The sequence below is a fragment of the Seriola aureovittata genome, chromosome 13 (genome assembly GCF_021018895.1).
Source record: "Seriola aureovittata isolate HTS-2021-v1 ecotype China chromosome 13, ASM2101889v1, whole genome shotgun sequence".
Lineage (NCBI taxonomy): Eukaryota > Metazoa > Chordata > Actinopteri > Carangiformes > Carangidae > Seriola > Seriola aureovittata.
In genome coordinates this window covers 20,015,194-20,037,278 of record NC_079376.1, presented here as the reverse complement: position 1 = coordinate 20,037,278, position 22,085 = coordinate 20,015,194, and the positions used below count along the sequence as shown (strand labels likewise).

Sequence of the window (22,085 nt, the reverse complement as noted above, 5' to 3'; positions counted from 1 at the left end):
AATTCCACTTGTTTGTAGCATTTAAAACAAAGCTTTATCTACTTGTCTACCCCTCTTCTTGAGTTGCAGATACATCTACAGACAGTTTTTAGAGGTCTCAAGAGGCAAAATTTCCAGATAAAGAGCAAAGATTCAAGAACGGCTGGAAATAATAACCTTTTATGTTCTGCTTCCCAATGTTGTTAAGAATCTCATGACCCCTTACATTTTATCTAGTGGATCTAAATTTATTCAGATAAGCAGAACCACTACTTAAAATAAAAAAGGTATTTTACACTGATGACCCATTATTTTTCTGCTTTGTCTCTTCTTAGAAAGAAGAGCCCACAGAGTCTTTTAGAACTGCACTATTCCCTGTTGTCTGTGTGGAGAAAGGTATGCTTGCTGTTAAAACAAGTGGCGATCTGTGCCTTCTGTGCATTATTTAGGACAGTTTCAACATTAAGTCTGTATAAATCTATGTGCGACCATGTAACGGATACATTAGCCAGCCTGAAAGCTTTGATAATGAGTTGCACATAAATATACATATTAACATAAGTCATCTCGGTGCAAGAAAACAAATAACATTGAGAGTAAATTTGAATTTTTCACTTCTGATTAAAAACTTTCCAGTCTGCACTGGACCTGCTTTCACTGTCATTACAAGACTAATTGTAAATATTGCACAATTGTCACCGGGGGATTCCACCACCAGACATGGCACTTGGTGTTTTATTGAGAGTAGACTAGTTTCACAGACTGTTTTAGCTTACACAATCCAACAGTACAGTAGCTCTTATGAAAAAAATCCTGAGGGTGAAATGTGTGAAACATCAGTGCAGTGAAAAGCTTTTTTATAAACTGAGATGCTTTGTAGCACTGCCTTTTGAAAATATTGTAAAATTGCCTTTGTAGACAGCCATAGCAGGATCAGACTGGGGCACAAACATTTAAAAACTCCCACTTTTACACTCTATGATAACATTGTCCGGACTATAAGTTATTGAACTTGATGCATAAATGCTGTCAGATACTACCTGCACTCCATGGCTTCCTAGTTGGTATTTACTGTAAGCACTATGCAGCCTTACCTTTCTCCGCCTACAGAACAGCTGACAGACTTGCTGAGTTTGTGCAACTCCAGATGCCTGAGAGTCCTCAGGCTCTGATGGCAGAGCATGCTAACAATGTGTGTGGTCTGTGTTTTCTGCAGAACTGCATGTGCATGTCGTGCCAAAGTGGCATGTCATATCCATTGTGCATGATACAGGGTCAGTTTAGTGTGTTGCACAAAACCTAATTTGAGTTGCATGTTTTATGTCTCTAGGACTTACACTAAACCACTGAGTATTATCATAAACACAAATCTGTGTGATGAGATGCTTTGTAAGATCCCCAATAGTTGTGTTTTTTTGATGAAAGACTCCTGCAGCACACGAGCAGGTTGTGATGAACATTATTTATTGTTGTGCTGAATAAAGTCTTACCTGTGAAGATTTTATTGCTTGATATAAACCATGAGAAAAGCCAGTGGGTGAGCAAACACATACTTGGCATAAAGTGTGCACCACAAGCTACTGCCAGAGGCAGTGCTTGAGAGCACTTTCATACAATGTGTCTGATGCCCTGCCTCCTTTCTGTTTCATTCTTTCAACAAGGTAGACTCCTTAAAAGCCAACTCTTAAAAAAAACATTATTGTGTATAGAGCCAGAGTCAGTTTTTTAGAGTTGCACGATCGTATCCATAGTCAGACTGTCTTGCTTAAACTGCCAGTAGCTGGTGGAGTGTGTGGCGACGGTTGCTCTACTCCATGAGTAACAGAGAAAACACTCTTTCTCAGATACCCTGAGTGATGACTGTAGGATGACAAGTACTTTGTATGGCTATGTTAAAACTTAACAAAGTTGTCATCACAAACAAAACATTTTTTACAATTGATAATCGGAGCATTCACAATATTCACTCAAAATCAGCAGGGTGAGGCGCCTTTAAACAGCTGCAGCGAGGGATGCTGGTTCGAAACTATAGCAGGGCAAATTTAATGTAATATTAATTTCATACTACAAATAATAGCATCACAATAGCATATTGTCCACCACCTCTGCCTGACACTCAGTTAGTGACATGAACTGTTGTGAATGAATGGACTGATACTAAGGAGAGCTTTATGTCATGGTGAAAGGTTATAAAGCAATGCCCAAGAGAGTTTTTCAGAATTGACATGTTGGTGCTACATTGCTGCAAATGTTGAAGGATAGTGAGTGTCGTGCCCTGCTATCTGCAACTTCACTCCAAACATCAACTGCTGTATAATCATTTATGAGTAAAATACAAAGTAGTTCAATATTGCTTCAGGATGTATAAAGGACCTTGGACACCTCAAGATATATGCATCCCTGGCAGTTTTCACTATATTTTATTCAATTCTGTGTCAACATCTGTATAAAGAATGAATCCTTAATTTATCTGTTTTGGCTCCATCAATATGAGCATAGTGGGTACTGTGAAACTGAGTTACTGTTAGAAGCATATTAACAACTAATTTCTCTGTCGATTTTAAATGGAAATTTCAGTTTACACTACTTGACTAGTCTTAAAGTAAGAAAACAGTCCAAACTAAGCACAATTTTCTGGGAGTCACAACACCTGGGTAAACAATCACTTATTTGTTTGTCGAGTGTGGCTAGCGTTAGCAGTGCTAGCACCAACAGCCTTTATACCTAGCAGTTTAATGCACTGATGTGGTTATATGCCAGTTTATTCTGTCACAGCCAAAATATAACCTCATTTTCATTTTTTAGATCAAAATACTATCACACCGCATTGCTTTTATGAGTCATCCACTTTCCACATTGCTTATTTACAATATCTGGGCGTTAGTGTGGAGAGGTGGGGTGCCGTACTGTGGCAGCCTTGGCTAGCTAACATCTTAGACAACAGTTAACTGCTGTTACACATTAATGAAATATGAATTAAAAATATTAGATAAAAATAGGCCTGTCTCTGTGAATGTTCCTTCAGTTGTTTTCAATGACAATAACTTAAAAACTTAAAATAGAGTAAAATTACAGGTTTACCCAAACCATCTCCAAATAATTTCTTTCCACAAACCAGGTGGTCTTCAGCAGTTTGACCGGTGCTGTGTCTCCCTCCATGTTGTGCAGAGACAGAGGGACAGTGGGGGTGAGCTTGCGCTGAGTGTGAGAGAAGAGAGATACAAACACTGACACGGCTTATCGGAAGAAACTGGCTTTATAACGGAACATTAACTATAATCGATATGAATGCCATTGTCTCATTCTATATCTTGTTTGAAAAGACATTGATATACCTTAAGTCGATATACTGCCCAGCCCTGTCGCCACTGGGTGGGAACAAACAGTAATGACAGTGAAATATGAAAAAAAATGATTACATATTGTTGACAGTTATTATCAACAACAACATAATAATCGGTCAGGATGATGATAATTTCTTCAGAACACTGCCTTTTAAAATGGGAGGCTCTGTCATTATAATTACTTCAGTAGTGTGATGTCCTGATCAGCAGTACGAGGAGGTCATCAGTGATGAACGCTGTTGTTTTTGGAGCAGCAGAGGGACTGAAAACTGAGTAGATTAAATGGTGCATTTAATTAAGAGGCTTGGGATCAGGAAGTCAGAGATCAGTCTTGGCTCATGCCAAGAGTAGCTACATTTAGCCTAGCTTGTTAGCGCATGCCATCTGTTCACACACAGATTAATGCTACACAGCAGACGTGAGATATGGGTACATTTTCTGGTTCAGCACTGTATAGGCTCTACTCAGTAGACCTTATTCCCTCAGAACCTCTTTGAGTACAGTGATCCAAAATGAGGTGCTTAGATTTAGAGTTTTCTTGTTTTTTGTTCTTACCGTCTCTACACTGTTGTGTTATTACTGTGTTTTGGAAATGAATTAAAACCACAATGCGTGACTTTTTGTGGTGGAGTGCTTCTTTATCCCCTCCATGTTGTTGCCTCTACATTTGATACTGCATGTCTCAGATTTTTTCTCATTAAACTCACCATATGTTAAGACTAAACTAATTGGCAGTCATATTAGCACCTGGGATGGTATGTGTTAAAGAAGTGAACCGATTGAATCTCTGCGTTACTAGACCTAAACAAAATCCTGCCACAGCAGAAAAAATAATAACCATGTTGTAGGCCAGTGACATCACAGATCAAGGTCTTTTGCTTTGTGGTTTTCTTCTTTCATGTTTCACCTGTTTCCCTATAAATGTGGATTTTCCTCCTCATTTTTCTTTCTCCTCAGTGCTGTGGTGGTGGTCTCATTTTACAAAATAAAAGCCTTACTTTGACTACTTCCTTTCAGTCTTTTGATTTATTCTTCTGATGGAGAAGTCTGATATTTTTCGGTCTTTCTCTGCAATGTGTAATGTCTACAAAAGCTTGACACTGTCCATGTTTACTTTCCACTATGAAGTTGTTAATTTCTTTTTTGATGTGGAACTGATGGTTCAATAACATTTCAAATGACTTCACCTATCCAGATTTGGATTTAAATAGGTGAACGGGTTATTTGCATCCACAGGTATTGGATTGTCTGGTTTAGTGTCATTATAAAACAAATCAAAATCAAATCTAGAGTAGCATGCTCACACTGGCTAGTTAAAGTTTATCCATCTGCTTTATACAGAGGGATGACTCCCAAATCACTGCATCCCACTTAGCTAGCTTTTACACCAAATACTATTAATAGCAGCCAGCTAATCCTAGCTGTTGGCTGTGTTTTGATTTATTTTTTATTCTTTCTACTTGGCACTAACCTAAGCTTAGCAAGCTGCTACTCACCAACAAACACTCCAAAATCTGATCTCTTGATATATCTGACTGAAGGGTATTGATATGGTTTTAGGAAGTTGCCAGTAAATTCTAGATATTCAGAGGATACTCTAATGTATTGAGCAACCTAGTTAATTATTTTTGAATAAAAATGGCAAGACTTGAGCAGCCTGAATGAAATTAAGACTGAGCTGCTTGTTTGAGGATGGATTTGATCCAAAGTAACTGCTGCAACATGCCTACAGAAAAGAGCTGTGATTTCAAAATAAAAGACAGTGAATAGGTCCGGTGATGGATTACTTTGATCCAGCACTTCAAGCAACTTGACTGTAATAGTCCAGGTGGCACCTGTTGGAAATCTTGACTTGGAAATCCTCTTTTTTGTAGCACTTTAATTGTCATATCCTGAGTATATCTTGAAGGTGACATGATGGCCTTTTTAAAGTAAAGATGTATTTTAGAAGGAATTTGACCCATCAAGAAATTTTAATAGTTTATAGTCAAATCTATCAGACACACTGTTATATCACAGGCTCTGCTAAAGGGGACTCTGACCCTTTGGCCTCTAAGCCTGCTCAGGGCTCATGTTTAAGCTCCTGGCCCTTGATGATCAGATGATAGCAGATATGCTGTATTTCTTCTCATTCAGGAAATGAGTTTGACCTTTGACCTGTTTTTATATTAGACAAAATTGTTCCTTTTTAAATATGTTTAAGCAGTTGTTTGAAGTTGATTACTGTACAGACAAAATGTCGTAAGAGTGTATGCAGCAGTATTTAAAAGTTGCGAATTAAATGTATTGTGTGTCAGTTTTTCGTTTGCCAGTAGTTGGTATTACCAGTTTTAAATGGTGTTCAGGGACACACAGAACTTATTACTGATTACATAACTTTTCTGCCGTTAACAGCCCCACCATCTTTGTAAAATTTTTTTTTTTTTTTATAGACCATTAATAAACCATTTAAGTAACCCATTTAGTAACACCAGTGTTGTCATAAGTTTATTACCCGGTGTCAAAATATCAACATCGTGGCATCACAGTGTCTATCTCAAACAAACATGTCTAGATAATTTCCAAAGCTGATTTTTGGAAGAATTGCAAACCAACATTATTTACATCCATGTTTGTTTGCTTGCTCGCACTCTTCTTCCCTGCCTGTGTTCGTGCACGTCTTTAACCGTAAAATGCCTCCGACTGTTGATGAAGGAAACAGTGCAAAACCATAGGGCAGTGTATCATGTCACCGGACTGCATGTGTTTGTGCAGGGACGTTGTTATGCAAGTTATCTATATTACTAATAGTGGTCAAAAGCTCCACGGGGCACCTTTCATACATCTACTGTATGGAGATGGCCTGAGATAAGCTGTTTGAGCAAGTGACAAGATCCCTGCATGATGTCAGTGCACATACTGTCACATTATGCAATGCACAGGCTATTTGAACTCAGGTGTAAGTGAATTGATTGAACAGTTACAGCATTGCAATGACAAATTGTTCATTTATGTTTAAATGTCACAAAATAGTTCCACACAAACAGTATATACTCAACAGATTATAGGTTACTACTGTGGCTCTCATGAATGTAAATCAATTCAATACAAAATTCTCTCTGTTCATTCCTCCTCTCTAATTCAGTGGGATAAGCTAATGGAACTCTGTGTGTGTGTGTGTGTGTGTGTGTGTGTGTGTGTGTGTCCGTCCGTCCGTACCCTTAGGGGCTGTTTGTCCCTGATAATGAGCTGTCATTTTGACAGTCAGTATGGCTTGATCTCTAAGCCACCATGCTGAGAGACACACACACACACACACACACACACACATTAACTCCTGAGTACATAGTCTTCTAACAAACTATAAAAAGGCTGCTTTTTAGCGGGGCGGCCTCTTACCAAAGATTTTCCTGGTCACCTGGTAGCTATTACTTTAAGCCATTAATCAACTAGTTGTCGCACATTTATGTTAATTCAAGTAGTTAAATAAATATATTTACAAAATACAAAAACACATCTGCAATTTATCTTCCTCCAAAAATGTCATAAAAAAGGCAGTTGTGTTTACATAAACTTTTTTTTTGTGTTGTGAAATATTGATTAGGATAAAAGTTAATACTAATAAATATACCTTGAAAATGGACTGAAGTTCAGTGGCTTTTATAAAAAGCACTGTATTTTTTACCTAACACGCCTTAATATTTCAAATGTGTGCTTACATCACTGATGTTAATGCTAATGTTACATAAACTTTACCTAAAGCAATTTTATGTTTGCAGATTTTTGACCCGCTCCATGAAATCTGCTTGATTTTCTTTCACTGCAGCTTGTAGAACATGATCTCTTTGACTGCAACTTTCAGTCCGCTCTAAATGCAAGTTGTTATTGCTTTTGTCCATAAGGTCTAGTATATAAGTACCCTCACATTGTCTTTGCACAGAAGAAGCGGAGGCAAATGTAGCTAGCGAAGTGTTTCATTCGTCTGGGGCCTGGCTTGCACTGGAATGTGAATATAAAAGAAGTAAATCTAGAGTAAAGTTCAAGCAAGTAAAGTGGCGCAAGCAAAGATGCAGATTTTAATGTCTTTCCCCTATTACAACAATGGGGTTGAAAATTGGAGTATCCCTTTAAGCCTGATATCATGACTTAGTCTGCTTACCTAATAGTATCAGCAGTGTATGTCGTGCAGGAAGGAATGACTACACCATGATTTATGGATAAGACGCAGAGACTAGTAGGGTGTGGATTCATAAAACACAAATGCTCTTAACCACACTACGGGAGCTTCCCTGTGAGCTCTCATAAACTGCAGATACAAAGTAAAGCAGGCACACAAAGCATCTACTTAAGTAGGCAGGTAACCACGACGCAGCGAGCGAGCAAATAAAAGGATGTGCAGCGTTACGACGGCTGCCCTCTGGGAACTGAAGTGAAAGCATGACTCAACCATTTACCGGTGCCACACAGTGAGTCAGCACATTTAAAAGAGATGGATTAGGTTTTTGAGACGTCCATTTTACAACACCTGTACATACACCTTTACACATACATAAGAGTTTCCAGGATAAGCTTGAGGATGCATCATTTTTACTTTATTGTAAGGCTGTTATTCTGATGTCATGCTTCAGCTGACAGGAAGACGGTGTGGATTCACTCTGGTGACTCCACGCTAGATATTACATGGAGGAATAGCATTGCTGCACTGACCTCTGTGGGTTGACTCTTGACCCTTTTGAACCTATGACCACACCCTTGCTCACAGGTGGGTGTGGTCAGATGCAGTAAAACATATTAATGTAGTTAGCAGTGAAAGCATTATTATTAATGGGTGCAGATAGGTAATAAACGCCATCTGAAACTCTTACTTTGGCTGACCTCCATCGTTTAACCTTTTAACCTTGCTGCATTGATGCAGACATGTACACCAGGGTGTCTAAGTACACTGTGATATCAGCCTGGCTACACATCTTCAGTACTTACAACATCTTCGCTGCTGTAGAAAAACAAGTACAGTCATATTTATAGAATTTTGGAATCGACTCAGAACCAAAGTATCAGTTCTTGTGATATCTCTCATTGTGAGTCCCCAATTTGAACCATTACCATAAACACATTGTATTCACACTGGAAAATCCTATCAGCACTTGTAAGAAATTTGTTGCATAAAAGGCTATGGCATGATAATTACGTTGTATAGAAACCACCAATACTGAGTTAATGACAATACATAGGTCAACAACAATGCGCTCCTTGAGTCAACACCCTGTTTGCCATTTTAAAAACATAAATAAAGAAATAGATGCACATCAGCCCAAGTCACTGAGAGCTCCATGCAGAATGCCTCCCTGCTAGGTGGGGGTTTTACTGAGTCCAGGTATATAGCAACATACCACGAGTCACAGCCTGTGACCCAGTTGAGCTTTGTTGCTCAGCGTGACCTCATTCTGACAGTAAAAAAACCCGAAAAACTGATGCTTCTGCAGCTGCTTTCATGGAGCACAACACAGCCACATCTTACTTGCGCATTTCAGGTGATTTGGGCTCGATTAAATGTGAATTTTTGCTGCTTTCACCACGTGACAAAAATTTGCTGTTTTCAAGGTGGTTTAGCAATGTGTGTCATTCGTGCATTCAGTCATTTTAGATAGCATCATTAACTATCTGACTTTCCTCAACTAAGATACAATAGTATATTAAGATTAAGGGAACAAGTTACATTGATAATTCCTGAAAAAGGACTTCATTAATTGACTTCATTGTGTGTGTGTGTGTGATCTCAGGTGATGTTGAGCTTACCGACAACAAGTTAGTTGGCCTTAATCCTGCATCAGAACAGAAGTACAGCTCTTTTTGCTTGTGCGTGTGCGTGTGTGTGGGTGTGTGTATTACTTGTGTCATATGTAGCACGTTAACCAGTGCTTACAAGACACACACACATACACAGTAGGTGGTGTAATAAGCTGGTTAGCAAGGCTTTGGCTCAAAGGAAATATCTGATTGTGCTCACAGTATCTAGGCAGGATTTGTGTGTGTGGGTGGTGTGTGTGTGTGTGTGTGTGTGTGTGTGTGTGTGTGTGTGTGTGTGAGGAAGTGTAGAGGTGTGTATAACTATAAGCAAGAAATAGAAGGAAAAGGAAATCCTCAAATATGTCTGGTGTCCACTTAAAAGCATGTTTTGTTCAGAGATTTGATGAGAGGTCACATTTAGTGGATGTTAGCATGCTAAAGAAAGTTGCCAAATATGGTCAACCAGTTATACCTACCAAACATCAGCATGCTAATTGTGAGGATGCTAGCATGAAAATCTTCTCTCTGTAAACTCAGTGTCATAACTTGAAGTTGTTTGTTTCCAATTTGTACGTTTGCTCTTAATTGCTCCTGGTGTGTGTGTTTTGTTTAAGTTTTTGTGTTCAAAATGTCACCTCACTCACTTACACATCTGTACTGCCTATTACAGCAGTTAAGTGCGTCAGTATTGAACCAGTTTGACTCCTAAGACAATATTTTTTCACAGTTTTCTGTAGGCGACACCATCACTAATCACTAATCTACCCCGTTTATGTGGCAGTAATCTTCTTTAATCTTATCCTTTCTATCAGCCTACCTTGTACTTGAGGAACCTGGGGAAGATTTTTGGCAACATAACAGCGCCGGCGTTCCTCAAGGACCAGCTTTAATCTTGCAATAAGCCACTGTTGAGTACCGACTCAAGAAAGTTAAATACGTATGGATTACATTTGGAAGTATTTATTTACCCTGATTTCTGTCCTCTCCTCACGTACACACACGTGTTAGTAGAGTAAACTTGTCGATATATGGGCACATCCTGTTTGTGTCAGTATCATATCTCCACTTGAATTTTGCCAGCTGAATTCTGTACCCGTGTCTAATCTCTCCATCTCCACTTTGTGTCTCTGATACGTGAGGCACGTTGTCTTTTCCTTTTGGAAGCAAGACATCATAGTGTGTGTGCGTTTCCTTGGTACTTTATGAGTTGTGTTTGTGCATGCATGTATGTGTGATCATTATGTCGTGATCTGAAGCCATCTGGGTTGGCTGGCTCATTTGCGTATCTGGTGTTAACCATTATAAATATTCATGACCAAGGGTCTAAACTGGTATGAATATTAATTTTGCCTTCAGGCCGTAGACGGGTGGAGTGGCTCTGATTCCAATCAGCAGAACAGAAATTAACTCAACCTTTTGTGTGGTGGACGAGAACACTTGATGATCGCCGTGGGCCCCTTGGTATGCTCGGCGAGCTCCATATGTATGTGGATTATCACATTTGCTTTAGTCACATGATGGCCATAGTTTGATGCACATCATGGTACTTGGTTGAAATGGCACCTGCAAGACAGAGGGACAGATGGAGGCAGAAACAAACTCAACTCATCTCAGGACAAAAAAACACAGAAAGACACTGAAATCTTTGAAATGAGTGAAGAGCTGCAGGACAAACTATCAACCAAAGTCCAATTCAGACACGGCATCAGCAGCTGGAGCAACACACACACGAGCCGTAGTGTTAGCTAAAGTGTGACACTGTCAAAACAAGAGGCTGAATTCTGAATTTCTTTAACACCAGTAATGTCTTGTTACAGTTAGGTGTTAAAGCTCCTGTCAGCTGCAGAAGTGCCACTGCAGCTGCTAGTTACTGTATAAATTATCCAAAATGATCTGGCTGGTTAATAAATAAATGTAATATTAGCACAGAGACATTCATAGTTGATGTTATGTTTCATTCATGGCTTTTTGACCGACTCTGCTTATCATGTAAAATATCAAAGGAAAAATTTGGGTCCATATTTAATTTTGTTTGATTTTTATCCAACGTGGCTGACGTGCTTCTGTCTTTGATGTGTTGACTCTGTTCTCTCACAACTTTGGATCTGTCTCAGTGCTGCCTTTGTGGTTGCCTTTGTTGAAGTAAGAAATGACAAAAGTGATGATGGTGATGATGATAAATGTGTTTGGAAATAACAAGTAATGCTGGCCTGGTTGACATTACAAAGACACACGTGCCTTTAGTTAGCAATAATAAGGAGAAATATGTGGCTTCACCCTCTGAAATATCACTTTGAAGTCTGAACCTGGACCCTCCTCAAGTCTGGTAACTCTGCAGGCCCAAGAGCCACCGTGCTCCCACAGGACTGTTCCTTTAGCAATGCAAAACAGTACAAAGACCTCATATGAATGATATTAAAGTTAAATAGATCTTACCATGGAAAGCCAAACTGATCAAAGGGAAGGAGTCCTAGGGGAGGTGGCATGGCAAGCGCAACCGCTCTGACTGACTCTGATAGGCTGACACACTTGTCAGTCAAGTAACCACAGTCCAGTACTCAAAGGAATCATTTTGGATGTTTTGTTTATGCTTGGTGTTTATTCTCTTATAACTATAAAATACTGTTTATCTTCACTGATTAGTTTTGGGCGGCTGTGAGCTCGGGAGGTAGAGCGGGTCGTCCACTAATTAGAAGGTCGTTGGTTCGATCCCCGGCTCCTCCAGGCCGCGTGTCGAAGTGTTATTGGGCAAGATACTGAACTCCACATTTCCCCTGATGGCTGTTCCATGAGTGTATGACTGTCCGTACGAGTGTGATGTATGAATGTGTGAGTGGTCAGTAAGACTAGAAAAGTGCGATATAAGTGCAAGTCCATTTACCGTTAATTACACTGATTTCAAATGGAGTTCACAAGCAGGTTGTGGAGATGATATGATACTGTTAATTTTATTACTTTGTATTGAAATCTCTAGGGGAAGAATTTGTGCTGGAAAATTCAGGACCACTTTTATTTTATTTTATTTTATTTTTTCGTTTTATTTTTCTGTGCTGGATAGAATGTGGTGGAGGTGTTGGTTTTGAATTTGAAGTATGTGTAAGTGAAGTATGATGCTGGACCTACTTGATCTAAAGTAAAAAAAGGGGGAAGAGATTCATAGATACTAGAGAGTAAATACCAGACACGTGCACATTGCAAAGAAGAAGTCCGATTTCCTAGCGATGATGTAAACTGACTCAGAAGTTTCTTCTGGTCCTCTGTATTTCTGACACAGTAGCTGCAGAACTGGGACTTGTATTATTAAAGTGTCCTTAGTGTTACCTGCAGTAACTACAGATGTTTGCCAAATAAGAACTGAAATCTTAAGGATCATAACTTTAATATTTACATAAAGGAACAATTATTTTGAAAATCAGGATCCAAGACACACACTGCAGGGTAATAACATTACTTTTGAAATAATTAATGAGTTTAATACTAGAGAGAAGCATCGTCTGTCTCACTCCAGCTGATGCTTTGAATATATATATATATATATTTTTGTGTGAGAGATAATTATTAATATGCAGCACAGAAGGTTGAGGAAGTTCCGAAGTATAATGATCATCTTAAGTAACACACACACACACACACACACACACACACATCATTGTTTTGAGAGTTGTAATGAATACTGATAATCATGGTAATATGAGATGCACAGAGATGTGCTCTACAGAAAGCAAATATATATCTGCTTTCACACTTCCACTTTGTTTGGATTCTGTACAATACATATGTGCAAACAACAACACAACACATGCAAACACATTTACTGAGACACATAATAACACACACACATACACACTTGCTGGCAAATAATTAAATCACAGAATTTTTCTCTCTTGACACAAAGAAAAAAATGATGCAGGAATAAGAGGTTGTTCTGGAAATTTGGCATGAGTGTGTGAATGTGTGCACATGTGTATGGATAGAATGAAAGTACCCAGGAATCCGGGATGAGTTGAGCTTCATTCAACCACACAAATGCTGCATGCATACACACAATCACACTGTCCCAAGTGCTTTAAAAGAAAACACCACTGGGGAGAACAAAGAGCCTCCTTGAAGAATAGACATGAATTATTCACTCCATCAGATTAGGGGAAAGAGATGGAAGGAGAGAGAGAGAGACGTAGAGGGAGAAGTAGAGAGAGAGTGATGGAGATTGAGAGTGGGTGAGACAAAGAAAGAGATGGGCGGATGGATGGACATGGACAGAAGGGTGTTATATTGTATTAGCAGTAACGATGACAAGACACATTGAGATTTCTGATAAAAGAACACAGCTTGCCATCATCTACTAATCCATGTCTAAAAATCTACAGGGTGTAAAAATCTTAAATTTAGATAAATAAATAAAACAACTCCCTCCCTGTCAGAGTACATGGCATTACTTATGTAAAGCCAGAGACTTTGGAAATCAGGGTCTTTCTCTGACTGGAGGGGTGTTTTGGCTTCTTGAAGGAAAGAGTTTATCCTTTGAAAATCCACAGCCAGCAGCAGCTTAGCTGCAGCATCTGTGCAGCTTTCCACCCAGATACGCTTTATCAGATCCAAGCATGGAACCTCTTTTGTATTTTACTACTAATACAGTGATGCTGGGGTACTTCAGTACCAGCACATGACCCAGATGCTTTATCCAATATTAGACTAGATGTTAGTAAGTACAGGTATGAGCTGCACACAGCTGTGGTGTTCTGTGTGGTAGCATTGCAGTGGCCCTGTTTTGGAATTGACACAGCATTGTAGTAGCATACATGTGTTTTTTGAGGAGCAGCCTGTCCCATAATGTAGGCAATTAATAAATAACACATGATCTTTTCTTTGAGTCTGTAGTAACAGTCTTGGAGCTGAAATTAACAACCCCTTGTACTCACTTCTTATCCTTTTGTAAACCAGAGAATAAACGACAAACTGTTGTCAGTGTTCTCTGATCTACTCTAAAGGAGTTTAGTTCATGTAGGCAGTGCAGATGCTGCTGAGCCTTGTTCACACTCACATCTGTATTTCCGCTAAATCTCAATCTGTCATCAAACACAGTTAACAGATATTTGTAGAGCTGGACAGTTTCAGCACCTAGGCTATTTCATGAATGACAAGATGTTATCATTTCTTCAGTTTTGGGTGGAATTAAATCTGAAAAAATGATCTGTTCAGGTGACTGGTAATGTAAGAATGTGTGCAGCAGATCTTATCTGCAGAGTTGGAGGGAGCTCTGGTGTGAAGACAGGACTTATGGAGCGCGGCATGTAGCCTCCGGAGCTAACGTTAACTATCTGTTAATGGTCAGTAGATACCTCAAAACAAAACTGCAGGCTGACTGCCTGTTAAATCACAATGTCTGGTTTTCCACTTCGACATGTGTTAAATACAGAAGATGTGATGTATGAATGTGGGAGCTATTGAGTTGCTTAAAGACTCCTTTGACTGAGCTGAGCTGAGTAATGACCATAATGTTGTGAATAATATATCTAATTACTTATGCTGTTGAGTAATTAGTAAGGTGACATAATCACTTGAATTATGAATAATATTATAGTAATTGAGTAATATTTAATAAGTAATTGATCAGTGCTGATGCTGATCATCTGTAAACATTCTCTTTTCAGAAGCAGTTTCCTGTGGGTGTATTATCATTGATACAAAACAATGATGGATGATTTGCTGGAAGTAGTTTTTTTTATTTACAAACAAAATAATTTTGCTGTTTCTTTGGTGTTTCTTGACCTTGGTTTTTCTATAACATCTGTAACAAAGTTCTTTTGAAACTGATACTGCAGCTGTACTCCAGATACATGATCTCTGAACTGCTAACGTCCCCTTTTTGGAGACAGACTGAAGAAGCAATATCTCTTAAGCACTGTGCATGCTGCACTTTTAGTCAGGTAAACATGTTGGTGTAAACAGGGTGTTCGACCCAAGGTATGAAAGGCTTTGGAAAGAAACACTCTAGTAGCAATGTAATTCTGTAGCACTCTTGTAGCAATTACCAGGAGCAAGACAGAGAAAAATGAATGAGATAAAAGGGAGGATTAGAGGATAAACAATAGCAGGAAAAACTTGCAGAGATAAGAAAGAGAGACTGGAGTACAGGCTGAAACAGGAAGAGAAACAAAATACCCGAGTGATTGTGGAGCCATATTGAATTTCATCATTTATTCAGTAGTTCAGCAGAATGAGAGAGGAAGGCAGGGCGGTAAAGTGAGAGTGAGAGGACCTAAGAGGCTTTAAAATACCCTGTAAGAAGTTTAATATCAGGTTTCCTAATCTCCTTTCTCCATTTCATCCCTCAACCATCAGCTCCACAGCTGGCAGACAGTCACTTGGGAAGGCCGGCCCCACTGTACTACAATGAGGTAATTTGCATTCACTTATGCTATTTCTGCCCCCAGTTACATTAAACTTGGGGGGGTTGGGGGTGGGTCACAGGAGGTGTGATCAGCTGGGTCTCTGTTCAGAACCATTTTATTTCTGTCTTCATTATTATAATTATTATTATTATTTCAATCCCACTTAGCACTTGTCAAACTGAATCACACTGTGAGGAATTAAAAAAAAATCATACCATCAATAATTTCAGAAGCCACATATTATTATTATTATTATTAATATTAATATTATAACTACAAAAGGCTAGATTTCCCCAAGAATATTTACATGTGCTCACACCTGCAGCTTTGAAATATCTGAAATAGATAAAGCATTTCTTTTTTAAGTGGAAGCAGAAACACAGACTGAAGTTTCAGTTGAAAGGAAAGAGCTGAAATCATCAAAGTCTAAAATCATCAAAATCATCAGAGTATAAAATTGAGCTGGAAGTGAAAGTTGAAGTGGAAGTCCAGAGAAAATGAATGTTAGTTCAAGTGAACTGAAAGATGTGTATCTGCTGAAGAAGCAGCACAGAAAGAAGTTGTAGTAAAGATGCTGGGTAACTTGTGTTCAAACAGCGGAGGTTGTGTGAGTCATTGTGAGAACTGAAGAGGAAGATAAGGAGTTGAGATGTCAGTTGACTGAGTGTGATCACTACTGAAAGGAGCTTAACTGTCAGACAACGGAATAAGTACAGAATACTGTTACTTGTGACGTTTAAGTAAAACTAGTTACCAGGCAGTCATCCCCAAGCTGCTTCTGGTAATGTAGAGACGGAAGGTAAATGGAAGGAACTTGTGTAGCACTTTTCTAGTCTTATTGACCACTCAAAGCGCTATACACTTGAAGCCACATTCACCCATTCACACACATTCATACAGAGTGTTTTTTACCACACATATAGCACTCTTCTACCACACACAAACACTCATACACAAATGCTACATCAAGGGCAGTTTTCCAGTATCTTGCCCGAGGGCACTTTAAAGTGCAGACTGAAGGAGCAGGGAATCGCACCACCTACCTTCTGATTAGTGGACGACCTGCTCTGCCTCCTGAACTTTTATACATTTTACAGACTGTTTTAGGTTACAACATGAAAAACTAGATTTAAAAATGTGGATGAGAAAGAAAAGACTTAAATATACACCATATATATGTCAATATAACCATTTATTTCTCATTTGTCTTTTGTCAGTGGACACTTGAATGAAAGATGTAGATTCTGTAGAGTCTTCATTTTACTGTCATTCTAAAGAAATATGAGTTTTTTTAAGAAGATAATTGAAGAAAAATTTGTCTGTTTCCCTAATTAATTTGAATCTGTAATTAATATATGTGTTCATTGCATTTGACAAATGTTTAGTTTTTTCTCTGTTTTAAAAGTTTGACATCTCGTAAATATGGACATTTTTCAACAAGTCCAGAAAATGAGACCTTCCTCTTTCTCAAAACCGAGAGTGCAACACTGCGACCAGGTAGAAGAAAGGACAATGTGAAGGTGCACTGCTCATTTCTATGTTACAGTTGAGTATAATATGGTTTTGCAGTGAGCTGAGTCAGACTTCATGCTGAATCTATCTGGCAGAAAATGATGAGGCAGCTCAAGCTAATGAAACAACAGGATCAAATTCCTCCCCATTTATCTGTAAGAGATCTGAAGACCTGGCTGCTGACTGGAAATAATAGGAAGGACAGCATCTCTCCATGGCTGAACTGGCCTGGACCACAATGAGAAACTTCTGCCTCAGTCTGTTGGAGCAGGAGCTCCTGGTAACAGAGCTGGAGACAGAAAAGCAGCTTTAACAGGTGTTCAGCAGGAAGGTCAGACCGTAGGGCCTTCAGATGTTTGTGTCAATCATCTCTCAGCAGCAGAAGAGGATGCACAAACCTCTCTGTCCCTGCACAGCATGCTGCTGACATTCATTGTTGGCATTCAGATAAGCAGTGGTCCACTCTCTCCAGGGGCCTCTGCACCTGCAGAGCTGTTGGTGCTTAAGCAGAGCACTATGTCCCTGGTACCAGGGGTAGAGGACACTGGTCTGAAGTTCCTCCTGGAGGAAGCAGAGATTAAGAACAAGACTGAAGCTGCCATCACTGAGACTAGTAATGTAATAATGTCATAATGTAAATGGTTGACGTGGTGCAGCTACTACTGACTAGAACTAATAATTATAAAGCTGACAATTATTTCCTTGGTTAATAAGTAAATTGTCTGGTCCATAGAATGAAAAAAACAGTGATTACAGTTTAGTAAAGCCTAAAGAGATGTCATTAAATTGCTTGTTTTGTCTGAAAAATTGTCAGAAACCAAAAGATCAACAGTTTACAGCCGCAATCAATTAATCGACAAATAGTTTAATCTCTAATTACATTTAGATCAGGTGGCACAGTTCAATTTTGATTCTCAGTTTTCCCAAAAATACCCAGATTTTCCAACCTGACCCCCTGCAGCTGCAAACACAAGCACACGTAACATTGGCGTGTCATAAGGGATGTAATACTGCTTGTTACACTGCTGTAAGCCAGACAAGTACTGACCTTATGATAGACACTGGCTAATGCATGCTGGGAAGCATATGCGAATGGCTGAATTAGACGAGTTAAGTCAGTGGTATACTGACAGTGGCAACTAAACAATTTCAACTTGAGACTTCCTCGTGATTCATTACACAAACTTAATAATTAAAGAAAAGTTTATTTAATTGACTCATTATGAGATCTTGAAGACTGATTTTCCTTCATTCCCCGACTACAGAACACAGGTCAACAGAACTTATTAGTTTGTAATGAAATACTCATTAAGACTTCAAGTTTCAATTTTCACTTCAAATGCTGATAATTAAGGTTTCTGAGTTCTAACAACTTGTAATTGTTATTTACGGTTATTTAAGTCGCATCTTTATTAGTATTAATAGATTTATTAATCGAACTTACCAACAGCAGACACGGTGTCAATGGGAAGAAGGTGAAACATTAACATTCTAGCTTTGTTAATCTGTGTTTATTTATTTATTTATTTGACATGGTATATTTCAAAGAACATGACAATATATCGGCTTTAATCCAATAGATATTGGAATCACAAAGCTTTTATTGACAGACGTGAGGGGCTGTATCCTGATCTGTACGTCTGATTTCCTTTATCAACGCTGATTAGATAAGATGGTGATAAGTCGCCAACACGTTGCCATCTGTTTCAGCTGGAGTCCAGGGTGACACAGGAAAGGTCCTGACTGAATAATGTGACTGTGTTTCTATTTTGTCTCCAAACCTGCAGGGAAGCCAGCTACTTGTTATCTGTTAGCAGCTGTTCCATTCAGACTGACAAGAACCCAGTACAACACATGGCCACCTACACACACACACACACATGCACACACACACACACACACATGCACACACAAACACAAACACGCATACACACACACACACTATGGGCCAGACTCCCAGATGCTGGGCAGACCAGGTAATTGAGAGGAGGAATGGATGGATAAAAGAAGAGAGAAACACGAGGAGAAAAGAGAGAAAAGAGAGTGTGAAAGTGAGCGAAAGATGCTGGTTTAGTCACAGGGGAGAGGAGGAGGGAGGTGTGAATGTGAAGAGGAGAGGAAACAGGAAGCTAGGGTTGCTGTGATAGTCCGTGTTACATGGTGTTCAGGCACACAGATTACATAATTTGCCCACCCTCTTTTTATCTTTTCTTTTTTTATAGACATTAAACCCTTTAGGTTCGTCTTTGCATACCAGCAGCACTGCCTTCATTCATCAAATAAAAAACAAAATAAAATACTAGTCTTCAATACTTGGTCGGACGCTACAAATATAAAATCAAAGTGTCAGAGGGGAGTCGTATCATGTTACCTGATAACATTCATGAGGCAACCTGCAGCCCTTGTCAAACCTCCAGAGATACCAACACGTCTTTTCTTCTAAAATGGCCGGTGTCATCAGTAACACTGGTGTTGTGACAAGATTATTACCGGGTGGGAAACTGTAACTGTCCGCATCACACACACACACACACACACACACACGCGTCACTGAGGAAGACGAGGACAAATAGGGACAGAGAGTACAGCAGAGAGGCGTGAGAGGAGGAGTGAAGAAAGGACAGAAAAGATGAGGAGAAAAAAAATAGGAGAGAAGAAGCAAAAATAGAGAGAAAGATAGGACGAGTGAAGCTGGAACCAAAACAGTGGTGTCCACTGGAAACATATTGACTGAGAAAAAACATATTTTTTTTCCAGCAAGGAACCAAATGTGATTTTCACTTGAAGGATACATCTACTGGCTTTTCTAACAAGAGTCATGTCTCTACACTATGTATTCAGCTCAACCCAGGGGGCAACTTAGCCTGATAATCAGACTGAATTGCCATTTCATTTCATTCAGCCTGACGTGGGTTTGAGCTAATTTCTCATCTGGAGACGGGGTTTATTTTGTAGTTCTTTTCCCCAACCAATCAGAACTAAGTGATGTTTTGTATCTGTCCAGCTGACGTCATTTTCACTGGAGACAGCAACAGCAATTTTCACACTTATTGAATAGATATATTGATCAAGAGCTGATATGTCTATATGTAAACTTAACATGTGGTCACATTTCAGCAGGAAAACAAGGGTCTTGCTGTGCACTCTGTTTTGGCCAGCGCAGTATTTACCTGAACCTCCTCTCTCTCTCGTCTCCTTCACTCATGGATCTGCAATAGACAACACTATAACATCATATTTTTCTCTGTTACAAAGACATTACACACACACATAAAGTTGTACTACATTCATGGGTGCCTGTCATTGACATAATACCTTCCCTAACCCCTCACCTAAACCTAAACCTGATGCTAACCCTCAAACCAAGTCTTGACCAAACAGCCATTTATTTAAACTTGCTGGGTCTGTTCAGACCCCACCAATATAGGAAAACAAAGCCACACACACACACACACACACATAAATTAGCCTGACCGTTTAAATGCTGTTTGTAGAGCTCAATTCAGTTCACAGTGGGCAAGCTGGGAGCAACTTCACAGCCAATTCTCTAAATACCCCTACTGTGTGTGTGTGTGTGTGTGTGTGTGTGTGTGTGTGACTGTTTGCTAATGGGAATATGGCGGTGGCTTAAGTTTGCCAGCAAGCGTCTTCATTAGGGTTATAATGATGTCAACAGAGAGACAGACAGAGGGACACCCGGAGAGAGGACAGACACACAGACAGAGTGTAGGAGTGTTTCTTTCGTTGTGCTTTTCCGGCACAGATCTTTTACTCAGATGGGAGCGGGCGAGCATCGGAAACACTGGAGAAAAAGTGAGTGAGTGATGCCAATTAAATCCTGAGGAATGACTGAGAAGAAGAAACACCTACACACACATATATACGTGAGCGCACAAACATGTAAAGACACACACACAATTCAATTTGCCACCTCCCTTGTTAGAATAGAGTAAATGTGCCCCCGCCTGTTAATTTCATTATGATTTTGGGGGAAAATCGGATAGAAAACAACAAATTGCCACACGACAATTCCCATGGTTGTGTCTGCATAAATTTCCCACTGAGTGATGCGCACACACTCATTTGATAGGTCTCAGTCTTGGCAGCGAGCCCTGCCTCTGTGTTCCTTGACAAACCAGGGGCATAATGGATTCCACATAACACCACTGCACACACACACACACACACACACACACACAACACATAAACACGGGGGAAAACACACAAGTGCAGAGGCATAATTGAGATGTTTCAACATGAGACAGAGAGGGAATCGGCGCACGAAGGCACATATGCAAATTCAGACAAACAAACAAACCACAAACACACACACATACACAACACGCACGCAGACACACAACACAAAGCTGTACCAGCCCAACCATTAGTCAGAATAGATGTAAGCTTAAATTACAGAGGCTTTTAGTGATTATAATCAAGGGGAAATGTCCAACGGATTGTGTGGATGTTCACTGTGTCTCATCATGTACTAAAAAAATGCAAATGCTTTTACATTTAGAAAGCGTCCAGTACTTCTCTGACATTTAACAAATGCATGAGTTTTATGTCTGTTTTGCAAGTGTCCCTCTCCTCCATTCCTGCATCCGAGTGAAATCAAAACTAAAAGAACAGAAGAAAAAAAAACTAACTAACTAAACTTCACCAATTTAAAGGGAGACTATGTAACTTTCGTAAGAGCTGTGGCCATAATGATCTGATTAATGTGACCGAAAACATCTGAAGCCACTGCTGTTGTGTTTTTCTACAATACAGCTTCTCGGAGCTAGCTTCACGCTGACTGAGTGATACTGATAGAGGAATTTAGTGAGTTAGTCAACATGCGATTATGTTCCACTAATGTTACAATCGATAGTCTGATGTAGCTTAGCTCTGCCGATAACACGCTTAGTTACAAATCCTACATTGACAATAAATTTAGGATTTAAATTCTGTCTTTCTCCTTCCTCAGTGATTAAAAACATTGCTAATTAACCTCAATACTGTCAATAATTAGAATAGAACATTTCTGTCTCACCTGCCTACGCTGAAATCAATTATTTTAGCAGCTTAGCATTTTTGCAGTTACTTAAAA

The 22,085-nt window shown here is 39.3% G+C and overlaps 1 protein-coding gene across 6 annotated transcripts in view; it reads left to right on the top strand.

Moving 5' to 3' along the window:
* Positions 1 to 22,085, top strand: part of lrfn5a (leucine rich repeat and fibronectin type III domain containing 5a) — a 115,136-nt gene that overhangs the window by 5,977 nt on the left and 87,074 nt on the right. For 3 of the 6 annotated variants that reach the window (XM_056393989.1, XM_056393992.1, XM_056393991.1), the window contains one exon: positions 15,432 to 15,487. The exons of the other annotated variants lie outside the window; for them this stretch is intronic. The gene's annotated coding sequence lies outside the window, so the exon portion shown is untranslated. The remainder of the gene's footprint in view (positions 1 to 15,431; positions 15,488 to 22,085) is intronic. 6 annotated transcript variants of the gene reach the window in all.